Source organism: Chelonia mydas, chromosome 1 (genome assembly GCF_015237465.2).
Source record: "Chelonia mydas isolate rCheMyd1 chromosome 1, rCheMyd1.pri.v2, whole genome shotgun sequence".
Classification (NCBI taxonomy): Eukaryota; Metazoa; Chordata; order Testudines; family Cheloniidae; genus Chelonia; species Chelonia mydas.
Genome location: NC_057849.1, coordinates 212,620,776 through 212,638,884, shown reverse-complemented (window position 1 = coordinate 212,638,884; position 18,109 = coordinate 212,620,776). Strand labels below are relative to the sequence as shown.

The window sequence follows — 18,109 nt, the reverse complement described above, 5'->3', positions numbered from 1 at the left end:
GACACCAGTGTCAATAAGCAGTGAGGTTCCGGGAGGAAGCTGCCTGTCATTTTTCCTACCTCCTCTCCCTGAAAACAAGAGGTGGCAAGGAAAAGGGATTTATTGCAGAGTGGCTGGCCCCTTTAAGGGGAAATGGGCCCAGCCCCACCCGTGACTCTCTGAATGTGGGGAGAATGACAGTGGGTCACATGACACAATCTGGCCTTATTTAGCCTAGCAGTTTGGGTAGAAAGGGGTAGTGGCAGATGGTTTCAGAAAGCAAGAAGGCTCCTGCAGGAGACCCTGAGGCTGCAGGGGAGAAAAGGTCTCCAGGTAGGTACGGCTGGGAGCGACCTGCCAAGGCAGAGAAGAGGCCAGCCTCCAGGAAAAGCTCTGGGAGTCAGCGCTCTGGTAAGGATTAAGACCAACTTTGTTTAAGGAGAGTGTGAAGCTCAGGAGGGTGCAGGAGACTGTTTCTGTTTGTGTTGAACTTGCACTCCCAGTAGGGTAACCCCAGATAGTGCTCCCATGAGAGAGAGAGAGAGAGAGAGAGAAGAACTGTGAGTTGAGCTCAGGAGGTGTGCTGAAATGGGACTGTTCTTAATGTTTCCTCTGAATATTGTGGAGGTGCCTCAATTTCCCCTATGCAGTTCTTAAGTATCTAGGTGGTGGGATAAGGATGTATGATCATTGCAAAGCCCTAGAGGGAAGGTGTGTGAAGGGGTTTGGACACACAGAATGGCCAACACCCTGTTTCCTGGCACCTGATGGGCTGGCCCTTCCACCCTGCAAGATGAGAGCTAAAGGGTTGGAGAACAAAGGAATCAGGTGACCTCCTGGCCCGGGAAAGGGACAAAGCCCAGAGGAGGAGGGGCTGGAGAGAGTTTCAGTTTGGGGCTGGCTGGGGACCTGCAGTGAAGTGCAGATGTGGTTGTCTGGCTCACTGCCCCCCAAAATGGACCCAGCTGAGGGGTCCTGTTCTCTGCACCTACAAGCTCTGGTTTAGACCATGTTCCTGTCATCTAATAAACCTTCTGTTTTACTGGCTGGCTGAGAGTCACGTCTGACTGCGAAGTCGGGGTGCAGGACCCTCTGGCTTCCCCAGGACCCCGCCTGGGCGGACTTGCTGTGGGAAGCGCACGGAGGGGCAGAGAATGCTGAATGCTCTGAGGTCAGCCTCAGGAAGGTAGAAGTTGTGTGAGCTGTGTGTCCTGAAGACAGTCTGCTCACAGAAAGGAGACTTTCCCAGAGTCCTGCCTGGCTTCATAGGGAGCAGTTCCAGATCATCGCCCTGGGACTCCATGACAGGAGGGATGGAAAACCTTTAATTCATGTGTGATGGTGCTGCCCGTGGGAGCCAGCTGAGGTCACACAAATAGGGTGAACTGCAAACAAAACGGGGCAGACAAACCCCAAATGCTGGTAGATATTCCAATACTTAGATTTGCCAAGCCAGCACAAAACAACTCCTGTATTATCTCACTGGTTACTCAGAAGTCCAAACAATGCAGTTCCCTTAAAGTACCCAGCCTCAGGCCTCCATCCAGGCACACATGTCAAACGTATGATGATAAATTCTGAAAATCTTATTTCATCATATAAAAGAAAAGGTTCTCCTGACCCCAAAGGACCAAGCCCCAGGTCAAATAATAACTTAGATCTTACCCCAAATACACGCTTACAGTCAATTCTTATTAACTAAACTAAAATCTATTAAAAAAGAAAAGAGAGAGAGTGTTGGTTAAAAGATCAATATCCAGACAGACTTGAATTCAATTCTTGAGGTCCAGATACACAGCAGAGATGAGCTTGTAGTTGCCAAAAGTCCTTTTAGAAATAGTCCATAGGTTATAGTCCAATGTCCGTATTCAGGGTGACTCCAGTCAGCGACTGGGGATCTCAATCCTTATGGCTTAAGGTTTCCCCCTTCTTGAAACCCAAAGCGAATCTGAGATGAAGGATTGTGTCCCAAGATTTTTATGCATTTCCAGCAGCCTTTTGGCCTGAGAAAACAATAGGCTTAACTTTACTTCTTCTCAACATCATGGCAATTAGCACAGGATAATTTATCCATTAAATAGTTCAGATACAGGTTATCACATATATCACAAAGAGACATATAGAGAATAATACTATTTCACTCAAGTGTCTTCCTAAATGTTAATATTCCTTTTTTGATCTTTGAATCAAAGCTATAGCCATAGACAAGACTTGTTTGCTTACATCACAAGACCTGAGCAAACAGCTACTCTTCTATCTCTAACAATACAGGCTGCATTTCAAAGCTCTATTCATTTACATCTCTTCCTAACCAGTCTCTGAAGTTTGGCCATGGGTCAGGTCAGTCTGGGAGTTAATTAACTTTCTGGCCCTGTCACCTTTCAATGAGATATTATATTACACTCATAACGTCACCTCATGTTAACTTGAGACAATTGCCACAGGTCATGTTTATTTTGTATTTTGAGTACCCTGAAAGGGGCTGAACTCTGGGAGTGACCTGGCCGGAGGACTGAGCAATGTGAATTCTTGGGAGAGATGGAAAAGCCTGGTGAGGAGAAACTGAGGCAAAGGCACCTGCAGAGCCATCCCCAGCCATGATTGCTGCTCAGAAGCAGTGACCCCGCTACAGGGACACAGGAAAGAAGCAAACCTAAATAATAGAGCTGGGGGAGGGATGGTTTTCCCAACCTGAAAATTTTCAAAAGATAAAATGGAGATCCCATCCCAAATTTGGACTGTAGACAGGTGCTTTCCCAGGGCAACCCTTCGTGGTCTGGGGTGGCCCATCAGTTTCCCATTAGCTTCCCAAAAATAATCCACTCACAGCAAGAAGTCTTCAAAGCAGTATTCCTCCTCTCTTGGGGTCTAATATATTCAACCGAGTTCAGCTCCCCAAAGTGAGCCCCTCAGGTCAGGGTTTCCACAATCTGCCTTCTGGGGCTCTGTGGTTCAAATCATCTCCAGCCTGTAATTTCACCCCTTTAGATCAGGGTTCATGGCCCTCCATCTAGGGACTGTGCTCTAGCTGAGTTTTTTTGCTCTCTAGGCTCCCAGCAGCTGAGCTCCTCCTTGACTGAGCTGGGAGCTTCCAGTTGATTCACCTGCCCAGTCTACTAGCAACCAGACAGTGCCCCTATCCTCACTGGGGCTGGATCCAGGCAAGCAAGGGAAATGAGGGATGCCTTGTGTGCCCACGTCCTGGCAACGCAGGGATTAGGAGCCTGTAATGCAGTGATGGGGCATGTGTTGGGGGAATGTGATGCAGGAAGGTTTCATACTGTTGCACTAAATCTGTCAGAAGTCTGGCCCCTGCTCTCCTGCCCCCAACAGAACGTGTTGCCCATGTTGCCCATGGGTGTACAGGCGATGCAGGTGGTGTGCACAGGGAACATCTGTCCATTCCAGCGCATACAGCTGTTCACTGACCACCCAACCGCACAGTTTCCAGGGCCTGTTCCGGCTGCAGGATGTGGTACCCTGCAGAACAGTGCAGCCCTGGAGTGGAAGTTTGTACTCGTGGAGTTGGTGCTGTAGTGGGCTGTGCACTGGTACTGGAGGTGGAGGTTGTACCCAATGGCCACCAGGTCGATCAACTGCTCCATCAGCAACAGGTCCTGGTCCCAATTGCTCTCTTCATGCTTGAGGAATTGAGCCAGTGTTCTTTCCTCCTGCTGTGCGTCTCATTCCTCCTTCACCTTCCGGTACTCCAGCGGGTCATCAGTGCTGTAGAGCATGTTGCTGAACATCTCATCCCTGACCCTCTTCCTTTTCCCTTGCTGACTAAGAGTCCTGTCCCAAAGAGACTGAGGAGGGTTAGTCCAGGAGAGATGGGCCGTCCCTAGCCATTTGGGTGCCCTGTGAAGCCCCAGGCCTCCCGCTCCACCCCCCACCAGGGTCTGGGAGGCAGGAGCTGTGGGGGGCCACTTTTGGGGGCCCTACAGGCCCAGAGTGGCCCGGGGGATTAGCGGAGAGCCAGGAGCAGTCCGCTCTGCTTCCCTCGCCTGAGCTCCAGCCGTGTTGCTCGGGGGAAGAGGTTTCAGGAAAGGGATCCTACCCCCCCGCTCACTGACAGCAGCAGGAAGCAGAGCAGCCCGGCCCCAGCCCGCTCTACTGCGCCAGCTCCCAGCTGCGGCGCTCCGCTTCCCGCCACCGGTGAGAGCGTGGGGCAGTCCTTTCCCCACCCGAGTGACATGGCTGGGGCCGGGGCAAGGGAAGCAGAGCAGGCTGGGCCCGCGTTGCTCCGCTTCCCGCTGCTGGTGAGTGTGGGGGGCGATCCTTTCCCTGCACTCACTGGCGCAGGGAAGTGGAGCGCTGCGGCTGGGAGCTGGCTAAGTAGAGGGGGCTGGGACTGGGTTGCTCCACTTCCTGCCACTGCTGGTGAGTGTGGGGTTGCTGGGGGAAGAGGCTTGCGGACAAGAGGTGGAATGGGGGTGGGGCAGAGCAGGGGGAAGGGTAAGAGGCAGGGTGGAGGGAGTTGTCTGGGACCCCCCCCCCCCCCACCCAGCGACTGCCCTGCCCTTTGTAGTGGGTGCAACCTGCGTGGGGGCTGGCCGAGGGATGGGGCTGGTCGCTGGGTCTGCTCCATATGCAGCAGGCAGCTGCCTAGGGGCACCATGAAATTTGGAGCAATTTGGTGCCCCAAATTTCATGGTGCCCTATGCAGCTGCGTATGCCTAGGGGCGGCCCTGGCTTCCGGCTCCCGTAACCGTGGCTGGCTCGCTCCAGCCCCTCTTGTTTTGCAGGTGTGTTGGGACACCCTCAGCAGTGCTGCGCAATTCCTGAGGTGGCGCCAGCTCGGTGCCCTCATCCAGCAAAAGGAGCTGTGACGAAGCTGTGACTGCCAGGTGAGGGAGCCCTCGGGTCATTCACTGCGCAGCCCTCGCTGGCAGGAGTGGGGGAATCAGTGGATAGGGCACCCCCCATTGCCCGGCTCTGTGCCCACACCGAGCCCCAGCCCCGGGACCACACCTGGCCCTGGGGGTAGTCCCTCTGCATGATCCCCCAGCACAGGAAGGAGGGGCAAAAGCAGGACACTCCACAGACCTGGAACCCGGCCTGCGGGACGGAAAGGCCTTTCATAACCTTGTGCTCCCTTGTTCTGGCTCCTTTGTGGCGCGCTACAAGGGGAGAGCAGAAACCTTCCTGTGTCAGACTATGGCCTTTCTGGAGAACCCGCAGGCTCCAATTTGAGAAGTGGCCATCAGGTTCCTAGTAAGCACCGAGCAGAGGGCTACCCTTAGCGGGGGGCTGGATCCGGTCCCAGGCTCTGCTCAGTCCCTGCCGGCAGTGAGAAGTAACCCCTGGGCTCCTGATTGCCGAATGAAGGCTCAGGGGTGTCAGAAACCCGCGGGAGCAAGCTCACCCCACAGTGCCCTGATTGGCTGATGGGCGCCCTCTAATCCCACTGCTCCCTGTGCAGTACCCATCCCCCCGCCCCGCCATGGGCTCTTGGTAGTGGAACCTCAAGGCGCTATGCTCTCCTTTGGCAACCAGCCCCACAGCTATCCCTGGGGACTCATCCTTTCCCTGGGGATTCAGGAGCACGTCCTGGTCAGCGAGGGGCGGGGGAAAGCCCTGCTGCTTGGAGGGTGACAGACGCTTTGACACCCTTGCTGGGGATGTGGGGAGGTGACTAGCTGTTTGTGTGTGTGTAGAGGGCTCACTGCCTGGCAGCTGGACCAGAGGAGCCAGGACAAGCTGGATGCCATCTGCAATGGTGAGTGGTAACCGCTTTGAGCACTGAGCGTTAGGGGGATGAAAGGCCCAGAGCCGCGGGCTGGGTTCAATCTCCGACGCCAGCAATGTGATCGTGGGCGAAAGCCACAAAGGGATGCAAAATGTAGATCCCCCAACCCCTGATCAGCTGCCCCTCACCCTGTCATGTCTGCTGGTTGGCACATGCCCAGGCACTTAGCCCTGACCTCAGAGTTGCGGCCTGGCAGATCCCCAAACTGGGCCTGAGCTGCCTGGCCTTCGCAGACGATTGTCCCCCCGCACCCTGAAACCCAGCCAAGGTGGGGTCCTGCCTCCCCCCCCTTGCACTCACTAGCCCAGTGTTTGGGGCAGTCACCTCCACGCGGGGCGCCTGGGGTCAAGCCACTGCTCCAAATGAGGCCGAGGTGACGTCTGGTCATCTACCTCCCTGCTGCATGCCTGGACCCCTGGGCCAGCGCAGGGCAGAGCAGTGTCTCCTCCACATTTTTTGGGGGGGAAAAGGGGGCAGGGGTGACATAGCTTGGGCTCCTCACTCCAAGAGCAGGTTCACAGCTGGGCCTCCCAACTGGAGCTAGAGAATGGCTGAGCTCCCTCCTGGAGGGCAACAGGGCACCTGAAGTTAGGCGTAGCCTAACAATGCCCAAGCCCCCTTTGTGAATCTCCCCCTCTCTGGGCCTAAGTGCACATCTGTGCATTGGGGGGGGAAGGGGAGGGTAAATACAGGCAGGGATGAGGCACTCAGATACTGCAGGGATGGGAAAATAGTGAGTGAATGGGACTCATTGTGACTTCTTGCCTGTGTCTGGAGGCTGCCCCAGCTATGGAGGGCGGCAGGGATGTTTAGTGAGGGTTGCTGGTTGTTCCCGCGAGTCCCCTGCCTCCAGCCTGCTGCCTCCTTGTCACGGGCCGAGAGGTACAGCGCTGGCTTGGTCTGCTGGGGCTTTCCAGAGAGCCGTGGCTCTGACCTCCATTTCCTTCAGGACAGGACAGCAAGTCCTTGGTCCGATGCATGGCTTCGCAGACCATCCTCATCCTGGATACTTTCAAGAACCACCTTCCAGCCCGCTCCAGCCTATGGACGTTGTTCCACAGGATGACAGTGATGTGCACTAGGGAGAGCCCGGTCATTGGAGCTGCCCTAGCTCTAGTTAAAGCCAGCCTCCCTTCTTTGGGGGCTTGGAGCATGAGAGTCTCCCTGAAGCAGGGTGGAGCACTTCGTGTCAGACAATGGCTTCTTCCCCATTGGCCGCCTGCCCTCCCCAGCCATGTGAGTAGTTAACTGCTTGATAGCTTTTATCACCATGTACTTTTTGACAGTTTTCCATGCCCCGTGTAGGGTTTATGCCTCCATTCTGGTCGTGTACGTTTTCAGTGGTGTTGGACATTTTGAAAAATTATTTTGCATTTTTCTGTGTCTGGCCAGGAGAAGGTTGCGTGCTTGTGTTTTTGACATATTTAGAGGAAAAGTATGAACGAGTAGAAAGAGAGGCTGTAAGGGGTTCACAGTTCCCTCCCCATCCATCTGGGTGGGAGACCATTCCACTTGCTATGATACTTCCGGGGTACCTTGGTTGAGGGGAAAATTAGCTCAGTATTAATGGTTCTGGCCTGCAGTTAGGCTGAGCAATGGTAGAGAGTCTGTTTGCCTGGGGCCCTCAATCAGGGCAGGGCTGAAATCGAGAAGGAGCTCTGGCCTACAGGCAGAGCAGCAGGAGGTCCATTTGCCTGGCCCTTGATCAGGGCTGAGCAGCAATCAAGTAGGGGGGTTCTGGCCTACAGTCCGGCAGAGCCGTCACCATCTAGGGGAGTTTAGCTCTCTGGTGGGAGAGTCAACACAACCATCTGGCGTCCTGATTCAGGCAGGTGCCAGACCAATGCAGGCCTCCTGACAACCAGGTGGGGAGGCTGCCACTCCTGATGGTGGGGTGGTAGGGGTAGGGGAACCCAGGCCTTCCCACTCCACTGTGTCCCAGCCCAGGGCCCTAACAGCGGCGGAGTGCTCCGCCACTGGGGCAGCAGGGAAAATCTGACGGCAACACACTGGCCGGCTTGCAGTCAATAACATGGCTGAACCCTATTCAGCTGCCCTGGGCTCCTTCCTACATGCCCATTCCGTGTGTACATGGGTTCCAGGGTTGTTTGCTTCACTGGGGTAGATGGCTAGTGGCAGCCCCACCAGCTCCTCGGAGTCCCCGGCATCTGGCAGCTCCGGCAGCCCCTCTGGGTCTCTGTCAGGAGAGCGCTCTCAGTCAGGTCTGGGCTCCCGCATCGGGGAAGAGATGTCCTGCTCATCTGGCAGCTCTCTCCCATCTGAACTGGAGGGCCGGCCTTGCATAGTTCCGCTTCCTGTCCTGCCCTTCTGCTTCCGGCAGGGCGGCCATGGGTGACCCGGTTCTGCCCACCAGGGGTGTTTGTGGCTCCCTCCCAGTCTGTCAGGGCAGGAGACCACGCCCCTGTGCTCTGTACCCTACACCCCCATCTCTCAGCCCCCCTGCCAGGTGTTAGAGGATGTTGTGCTCTGTATCCTACGCATCTCCCAGTCCTCCTGCCCAGCGTTAGGGGGTGCTGCGCTCTGTACCGTACATATTCACTCATCTCTCAGCATAGCACAGGACTTGGGGGGGCACCTGCTGGCAAAGTGGCCTCAATCCCCACCGTACAGGCAGGGGTCATTCAGCCAGCGATAGCCCTTCTCTCGAGCCCCAAGTGCCTGTGTATCATGGCTGCCTGCAGGAGTTCAGGGCCAGCAACTCCCTGGCAGGAGGGAACAGGGCCTGGCTAGGCAGGGCTCAAACCCGTGAGTGTCAGTTTGGATCCCCAGCTACCCATAGGGATGCAACACAGTGGGGGATCAACTCCAGCCGGTTCCTCATAAACCTTGTCCCTGAGGCCTCAGTAGAAATGGGGATGTTCACCTGGCAGCACGCAGGTGCAAAGGCCTTGAGAGGGAGGTGGCAGATGGGCTCTTTTGATTCCCAAGCACACGGGGAGAGCAGGGGCGTAGGCACCGCTCCGTGGTACTGTTGGCAAACGTCTGTGACTCGCGTGCCCTGGGTACACGCGCCCCTACAGTTGAACGTGTACAGGCACAGCACAGCCTGAAGAACGCCAGCTCCTGTGTAAGGGAAGTCACCGTTTTTTTTTACAAGAGCTGGAAACTGACGTTGGATAAGCCAGGAACTCCTGATCGGCACTTTGTCCCTCCAGGAGACCGACCCATCTAGCACAGAGAATGGGCGGGGGGGGGGGGGGACGGACACAAAGGCTGAACTGAAGCTAGATTCATGCTCTCCAGGAGGCCGGGGCACCTGCATGGTCTAGCTGAAGATGGCCTAGGGGTTCCCAGCATTGCCCTCCTGCTGTTTCTCTCTGGGAGCCCTCGCCGTGCACCCTGGCCTGTCCGTTCTCAGGAAGCTGCATGCTGCCAGGTGCACATCCCCAGAGCGGAGTTCCTGGTTTAATGCCAGGGGACGGCGACTGGGAAGGAAATGTATTGCCATGCCAAGACTGTGAACAGGCTGGTGACAATGCTTTCGGGTGCCTGGCATGTCAGTACCCAGCGGGGCCAGGAGCCAAGCACCCCCTCTAGCCATCTGTCAGGCCCCGAGTCCATCCTGTGCTTGGCTCCAGCCAATCCACAAGCCAGGAACTGGACCCATGACTCCCAGAGCAGGTATATCAATTTCACAGCAGCAGCTCAGTCCGCTCAACATGACTCCAGGGCCAGGAACTCGCTCCTGCCTGACATTGGCAACAGTCTTAGCCTGCTCCAGCCCTGCTCCTAGTCCTATGCCAGCCCTGGTCTCCCTCCAGCCTTGCTCCACCCATGCCCTGGTCTCCTGAGTCCAGCTCCAACCACTAGGCATGACCGCCTCCATCACCTTTGCTGACACCATCACTTCCCCCAGCAACCTCAGTGCCATTCCCGATGGAAGAGGCATTCTCAGGTTGCCAGGAGCCATTGTTCTATTTACCAGGGCAGTCTGATGCCAGGACAGGCCCCCTGAGTGCTGGAGAGGACTAGAGCTGCATTAGGACACCTGAAGTGCAGCTGCTGGAGAGTCAGCAGCATCGCCCAGTGACAGCCACACTTGCCTCCCAGTCCGGGAAGCCCAGAGCATAGACGTCTCTCAGAGCATCTCTGCTGGCAGGAGACACTGGGTGAGAAATGGAGTCCCTCCTGCCCAGGAGACCCCACGTGGTGGGAATCGGGCTGTACCCATCTTGGCACCAGCCAGCTCCTGTGCCCCAGAGAGCTCTCACTGAACCAGGGATGAAGGGGGCAGGAGGTTGGAAGAGAAGGTGCCAGCCTGGGACCTATGAGACCCATGGTCATTTCCCAGCTCTGCCACAGATGCTCTGCGTGGCTTCGGGCAAGTCCCTCATTCCCTCTGTGCCGCGGTTCCCTGTCTGTACAGTGGGGGTAGCAGCCAGGTCCTGCCCCGTGGGGGCGGTTAGAATAAATGCAATCGAAGTTGGGCAGTGCTAGGATGCAAGGGGGAGGAGGATCAGGATGGTGCCTAAGCAGACCGAAAGCAAGGGGGAGCGACAGAGCCGGTGGTGACAGGGGTTTGGCCTTTGACAATCTGCTCAGGGTTCCTGGGCTGTCAGACCCCAGCCAGCCACTGGCATTGCCAGACCTCCCTGATCTATGGGGGTGTTGCTCTCCCTGCTTCTAGAAGTTACCGCCTCCCCAGGGCCGAGACCCCCGCAGCAATCATCTCCTGGGGCTGCCGCGGCACTGAGCAGCGAGCAAGGCCTGAGACTCAGTTGGGGGGGGGGGCGGGGTTGGTATTAAAGCAGCTCCTGCGTAGTTGCAGCGGTGGGAGAGGAAGCGGAGATGGGACCGTTTTACATCCCACAGCCAAGGCACCCAGCAGCTTGGGGAGGTGCAAAGAGCCACCCATGTGGGCTGGGACCTGTCGGTGGGGAGTTTGTGAATCCCCGTTCTGCGCTGTATTGAGAAGGAGGAGCCGGGATGGAACTTATTCTCCCATTTGGGGGTCTGGAGACCCCCTGGCTACCCCGAGCATTAATCCTGGCTCATTCCCAGGAAGCTGGGAGTGTGAATGGTGGAGCTGCCATCCCTTCCAGAGGGAATGGCACTGAGGTTGCCAGGGGAAGAGGCATTCTCAGGTTGCCAGGAACCATTGTTCTATTTACCAGGACAGTCCCCCTGAGCGCTGGAGGGGGCTAGAGCTGCATTAGGACACCTGCCGTGGAGCTGCTGGAGAGTCAGCAGGAGACATTGGGTGAAGAATGGAGCCCCCCAGGGCAGGGGCCATTCAGGAGACCCAGCGTCAGGGGAATCAGGCCTGGGATTCTCTGCAGCGGCTGCTGCCACACAGGTCTTGGAGAGATGAGCTGCGAAACCTCCACAAAGCGCGGCCCCTGGCACAGAGTTCTGTAGCACTGGGACCCCGTACGCGTGAGATGCAATCCAGCAGGGCCTTGGGCCAGCCCCACCCTCTCCCACTGTCCCTCTCAGGGAGGCCAGGGCACAGGTCACAATGTAGCACTGACCAGCTGCACGGATCCTGGCGGGCCCTGGTACGGTTGTAGCAGCATTTTCAATGTTCAGGGAAAGCGAAATCTGTGCAATAAGCAACATCGTTCCACCTGGGCACCAGCCAGCTCCTGTGGCCCAGAGAGCTCCCACAGCTCGCAGTGAACCAGGGACGAAGGGGGCAGGAGGTTGGAAGAGAAGGTACCAGCCTGCCTGTGGCTCTCCTGCCTCCTGCTCCTTCCCTTCACAGTGGTGTCTGAGCAACTCCTGCTGCTCACAAGCCCGCCCCCAGCTCCCCCACCCCGCAGGCCTCCCCCACCTGGGACCTGCCACGACCTCAATATTCCTGGGAGAAGGGGTCAGGGTAATTTCCCTGGGCAGGAAGAGTCCTGAGTGGTTGGATTCACCCTGTCTGCTGTGCAGCTTGTGAACCAGCAGAAGGAGAGGCGGGAGTGACCCAGGGGAGGCTGATTGGCCTGCGGGATGGGGTGCTGGCCTGGGAGTCCAGAGACCTAGGTTCTAATCCTGCCTGTACTGCTGACTGACTGGGTGATGTTGAGCACATCCATTCCCTTGTTCCCCTGCTGGCTGCCTTGGCTAGTTAGAGTCTGAGCCCTGCGGCCCAGGGATTGTCTGCAGCACCTGGTGCAACAGGGCCCTGATCTCAGCTGGCATCTGTAGGCACTGGTGGAACAGAAATAACTGGGCTGGCCCTGATGCTGAACAGGGCAGTCGCCTCTCATCACTCACAAGCAATGCCTTGTCCTGGCTTCTTGCAGGATGGCTGAGGAAGTCCCCAAGGGCCCCTCCAAGCCCATCCGAGCCTGGGAGGAGACGAAACTTCCCCCAGGGAAGTAAGCAGAAGAGCCACCACAGCAGCAGGAGCTGTGTGTGCCTCAGCCCTTCCGTGCTGGTGAGTGGGTGCCTCCTGGGTCGGTGGGTAGAGGGGGCTGTAAAAATGGCAGGGGCCATGGCCCCGCACTGCAGTGGGGCTTGGCCCCTCTGGGGGTTGGGATTGCAAGACCAGGGTGTCACTGGGGGAGAAGACTCCATAGATCTTGTACTACTCTGGGCTGCCACGGGATGGAGAGACAGCAAAACCCAGGCAGAGGGGTAATGGCCCCTCTTGCTGGCTGCAGCCTCTACAGCTGAGGGGGGCATTAGGGGCGGCAGCAGAAGCATCAGGTGGAGACTGACTGAATTGCCCGCCTCGATCCGTCACTCTGCAGGGTCGGAGGATGTTTTCCACCAGTCGAAGGGGATGATCGGTGCATGGTGGGTTGTTAAGTCTAGGATTGCAGGGTGCCAGCCAGAGCATGAGATGTCCCCTGATGTTGCAGCCCCATCTGCTAGCTCTTTGCAGGGGGGCCACGCATGTCGCAGCACAGGGCGTTTGGGGGGTGGTTGATGATGGGAGCCCAGGTTACACCCGGTGGCTCTGGCTGGCTGTCGATGGCAGGAGAGGCAGTCAGAACAAGCAGAATGGGCAGGCCCTGGGTTCCCGTATCCCACGCAGACTGGGCAGCTCTTCCCTCTCCCGCAGCGGGGAGTAGACCGATTCACTGCCAGTTCCTCTGCCCCCTCCAGCAATGGCCTGGAGAGAGGGGACACCACTCATCATCCCTCCTTCCAGGTGTGGCTCTCCCCAAATCCCCAGGCTGAGCCTGCATGCTGGGTGGGGAAGTGGGGTGGCCACTGGGAACCAGGGCTGAAACTGGATCTTTGCTGGGCTGGGCAGCAAAGAGGTGGGGAAGTCAGGGATTGCTGTGCCAGACCCTGTTGTGCAATGGGGCTGTTACCCTACTGGGGAGGGAGCAGGGGCAAGGGTTTCCTCTAAGATCTCTGTCACCCAGCCTGCAGCTTGGCAGCCCCAGGTATTACCACTGCTCTGTCTTTGATCAGATTCACCATCACCTGCTAACACCTCCTGCTTTATGGGGCCAGACTCGGAGGAGAAAGAGACCCTGAACTACATCAACGGCTCTCTCAAGGGCAATGAACAGGTACCGAGAGCCCTCCTCTGATCTGTCAGCTAGTGCCCTGTCCACATGCACCATCCGCCCTTCTCCAGATGATACATGGACTCTAAGGCCTGACGGGACCACTGTGACCTCCTGTAGAACACAGGCCAGAGACCTGCCCCCAAATAATTCCTGTTTAAACTAAAGCATATTAAAAATGTCCCATCTTGAGTTACAAAAGATCACGTACCATGCCCCTTGCTCAGTTGTTCCAATGGTCTATTACTTTCTCTGTTTAAAAATGTACATTTCCAGTTTCAATGTGTCTTGCTTCAATTTCCAGCCACTTGTGGACTTGTGCACACTGGATTTGGCCAGTCCCCAGTGCGACGGATTGCCCCCCTTTGAGGTGCCACCTGATATACTGGAATACTACTGAGCCCACCTGTTCTGTCAGCCTGGGCCCCCTTTACCTTGTCTTGCTGGGCTAGGCTTACAAGCTTCTTCCAGCCATGCACACAGGCAGGGCCACGCCCAGCTGCAGAAAGACAGACACTGAGATCAGCTCTGGGAAGACTCAGCTGAAGGGGCTTGTCCCAGAATTGTGCTGCCCACCTCCTCTGGAATACAAACCCAAAGATTTTATGAAATTCACCCCCTTCCTCGATGTGGAGAGGTATGAACAACTCTTCGCCCCTCCCCATCGGTTACTAATTGCACTAACTGGGTTGGGGTATAAAGAAGAAATAAGATTATTAACTTCAAGAGGTAGATTTGAAGTGGTTATAAGAGATAGCAAACAGACCAAAGCAGATGACCTTAGTCAATAAACAAACCACACAAACAAAGCTTTACACACTAGATAGATAGGATATACGTTTGCAGATTCTCCCCCTGAGTGGTAAACAGGTTGGCAGATTCTTAAGGCACAAGCTGCCTTGGCTTTGCAGCTTGGATTTCCCAGGTTTTCTTACACAGGCTAGGAATCTCTCTCCAGCCTGGGACCATCACTTCTCATAGTTCAATCTTTGTCCCTCAGGTGTTTCCAGGTATCTTATTGCAGGGAGTGTGAGGGTCCCCCCCCCCACAGATGTCATTGTTCCCCTTTTATCTCCTCTTCCCACCTGTGGAAAACTCTTTTGCTGTGACCTGGGTCCAACAGGTTCCATTGTGTCACATTATCTTGGACAGGTTTCTATTGGGGTAACCCTGGTGCTTGTGTGCATTTCCTCAATAAGCCAGTGTTTGGCTTTTTTACTGTTGTACCTGAAAGGCTGTTTTGAACCTAACAATGTGTTTCAGGAACGCATACATAGCTGAAGTTCATAACCTCACATACAACGATAGCACATACAATCCAATGAGACATTAATGTCTCGCAGATCAAGACTTTTAGAATGATGTGTCACAAGACATACCTTGTACCAAACATATCCTAATTACATGACAGTAGCAAATATTGGGGTGTCAGGGTATCACACCCAGATGTTCCTCCCACAGTATCACGCCCCCAGTAAGGCTCTCTGGCTGCTTAGCCCCCATGTTGCAGTTCCTCTTTGGACACCTGCCCCTAAGATCTGCTCCCTCTCTGGTCTGGTATCACACAGCACTGCCCTGCCCTCCCCAGATAGTTACTCCTGTTGCCAGATGAATGGCCTTCTGGCATTCGGCATATGAAAGCCTGAGCAGCGCTAGGGGGAGGCTTTCTGACATCTCTCCTACTGACACCTCCTTTCCACGCTAACCTTCGTGTTTGTGTCTAATCTCTGCGGGGCATAGGACGAGGCCAAGAAACTTAAGTTCTTGGATTGCGTCAGCACCTTCAGCAGAGCCGTCCTCACTAGGAGCCCAGAGAGAAACCTGGCTGCTTTTCTCAGCAAAGCCCTCCTTGTGGAGAAGATAAAAGTGAGTAGAACACACACTGGGGCTGTGTTACTTGGCGGGTTTAGTGATTGGCCTGGAGATCTCTGCAGATTTGTCTAACTTCAACTGCCAATCATTGGATCGTGTTAGACTTTCGTCTGTTAAACTGACGAGACCATTATCAAGTATTTGCTCCCTGTGAGGTACTTACAGACTGTCATCAAGTCACCCTGTAAGCTTCTCTTCAGTAAGCTGAACTGATTGAGCTCCTTGAGTCTCTCACTATAAGGGGTGTTTCCCAGTCCTTCAGTCACTCTTGTGGCTCTTCTCTGACCCCTGTCCAATTTATCAATCTTCTCCTTGAACTGTGGGCACCAGACCTGGACACAGGATCCCAGCAGCAGTCGCACCAGTGCCAAACAGAGGGAAAATAACCTCTCTAACAACTGGAGATTGCCCTGTTTATACATCCCAGGATGACATTAGCCCTTTTGGCCCCAGCGTCGCACTGGGCGCTCATGTGCAGCTGATTACCATGACTGCCAAGTCTTTTCCAGAGTCACCGCTTCCCAGGTTAGAGCCCCCCATGCTGTGAGTGTGGCCTGCATTCTTTATTCCTAAACATAGAACTGTATCAAAACATGTATTGTTTCCTTGCACCCAGCTTCCCAAGTCACCAGGTTGCTCTGTATACGCCAGTCTCCCTGCACAGAGCCCCAACACTGCGCAGTCAGTGCCCACTAGGGAACTAGCAACAGATCTGCTCTGGAGATTTGGAAAGTGTTTGCTCTCCAGCGCTGCAGAAAGCTTTCCAGAGCTTACCTCCCTTCCCTGAACGTGGGACAGCGTGGGCTGGTGGGTGGTCCAGTGGGCTAGGGCTCGGTTCTGCAGTGAGAACTTGGGCAAGTCACTTCCCACTCTGTGCCTCAGTTTCCCTCCCGTGCCTAGTCTCGTCAAGTTAGCTTGTGAGTTCTCTGGGGCAGGGGCTGGCTCTCACTCTGTGTGTGTGCAGCACCTGGCACAAGGTGGAGTCCCTGGGTGCTAATGCTGATGGAGCCTTTGCAGTGCACTGGTGCAGGACGCTGGGGCACTGACCACAGGCCCTGCACTGCGCTCCCCGGCTGGAGCCCTGCACACCATCAAGTCCACAGTAGGACGACCTGGCTGTCAAGCCCACGTGTTGCAGGCCCTGCACTTTGCTCCCCAGTCAGAGCCTGGCAGGAGCTCGGAGCCCGGCTGGCATTTCCTCACGTTGTCTCTCCAGGAGCTAATTGATCACGAGTCCGTCGACTCTGTGACCGGCGTGGTGCGTCAGCAAGTGATGCTCGCCATCATGGAGCTGAGGTGTCCGGCCTGCCCTCCCAGCCCCAGCCAGTGCTGTGTGCAGCCAGACACGCCAGCCTCTTGGCATGGCCAGTTCTCCAGGGCGTTCTCCCCTCTGCTCCTCCCCCATCTTCTGATTTCCCCGGGCACGTGGCACCGGGTGATGGTGCTGGTGCATGGGCGCTGGCAGAAGTGGGTTGGTGGTGGAGGATCCTTCAGTGCCTGGCGACCTCTCCAAGTGGCCTTATGAAGATGTGGGGGAGGGAGTGAGGGGGTTTGGACCGTTCCCCTCTGGGACCCCGCAGGCGATGGCTCTGTGGGGAGAGGGGCAGTTGGGTGCTGCTGAAGCGGAGCGACCGGAATCGCCGCCAGCTGCGTCACACCGGCAGCTCAGCGACTCCCTGTGGCTGAGAGGCTGGGCAGGCTGAGCCCTGGCACGTGGCACTGTCTGTGCCATGGGGGGCTCTCTCTCAGTGCCACTGGCATCCTGCTCTGAGCTTCCCAGAAGCCTGCCCTTTAGGCATCCGGAGGGTGGCGGATGCTGCGGGCTGGAGCTCGGCTCTCGCAGTTGGCTTAATAGGTTCCCCAGGAATGGGAAGGGGAGGCGGGGCAGGCGCTGGAGCGGTTCTCCCCACTGGGCACGGGCTTCCTGAGGTCGGGGCAGGCGACAGCATTGGCCATGATCCCGTCTCTACCGGGGTCGACGGGGGTTGTGGTGATTTGCGTCAGCAGTGGGCCTAGCTGTTCCTCACTGGCTGCCGCCCACCATGAGAGGCGCGGCTGTGTCCTGCAGGGGGCAGCTCGAGTAGTCACCTTGCACCTCATTGCATGTGCTGGGGCCATGCTCTCGCAGTGGGGATGAAGGGGTTCATGCCGTCTGGGCAGGCCCCACCTTCCTGCCTCCCTGTCCACCATGCTGAGAGTAATGGGCAGGGGCAGGTCTTGGATCCCTGCTTGGATTCTGCCCTGCTGAGGGCTGATGCAGCATCTCTCTGCTGGCCCGGACTGTGAAGCCGCAGTGCAGACGGCTGTGGAGGGAGGGTCCCTTGCCCGCAGCGGGGCAGGACTGGCAGACTCCTTTGCACTGTAGCCACTGGGTTCAGAGGTGCTTTGGTGCCAATAGATTCTAATCTCCCATCCATGCCGTTTGCGGGATGTTGTTTTATGGCAAAGCACAGTGATCTCCACCTCAGCCTGCTGGTATGAGAGAAGACAGTACCAGCTCCCTCCACTGCCCCCTGGCCTATTCTCATCCTCCACCCCGCAGCTAGAGCACCCGCAGGTGTTTCCATGTGCTGGGAGCCTGAGGCCAACATTCGCCCATCAGTCTCGCCTCAGCCCTCCAATCCGCACGTGTCTCTTCTCTTAGCAAAGTGAAGCCACCGCTGTGGGGAATGGAACAATCCAACCTGCTCGCCACCTGCTTCTCCAGCATCTTCTCCCTGCCTCCAGCAGAGACTATCCAGGGTATGGAGGCTGCTCTGAACACCAAGGTAGGCCCCAAACCGGCTGTGAGGAGCCGCCCCAAACCGAGTGGGGATCCTGCCAGTTGCTCGTGTACCTGCCCCCTGGGTTACCTGGCACTGGCATAAGAGTGTAATGATCACAGCTCCTCAGCAGGACTTCAGCTCAGGAACTGCGGCAGCAAAGCACAGGCCCCACGGCCGCAGAAAAAGGAGTAACTCCCTCATGGGGTAGCACTAGTAGGCATTTATCCTTCACATGCACCGGCAATTAGTGGGGAACAGACACTCCCTTC

General features: G+C 56.3%; 2 long non-coding RNA genes across 2 annotated transcripts; both read left to right on the top strand.

The window, feature by feature from the left end:
- Positions 1–237: 237 nt before the first annotated feature.
- On the top strand, positions 238–9,854 carry LOC122461398. The gene is made up of 5 exons (XR_006283263.1): positions 238–390; positions 4,725–4,826; positions 5,637–5,698; positions 6,678–6,964; positions 9,675–9,854. It is a non-coding gene; the product is annotated as an uncharacterized LOC122461398 (long non-coding RNA).
- Positions 9,855–13,141: 3,287 nt separating this feature from the next.
- LOC122461464 lies at positions 13,142–17,800 on the top strand. Its single transcript, XR_006283381.1, has 3 exons — positions 13,142–13,206; positions 14,944–15,069; positions 17,720–17,800. It is a non-coding gene; the product is annotated as an uncharacterized LOC122461464 (long non-coding RNA).
- The last annotated feature ends 309 nt before the right edge of the window (positions 17,801–18,109 follow it).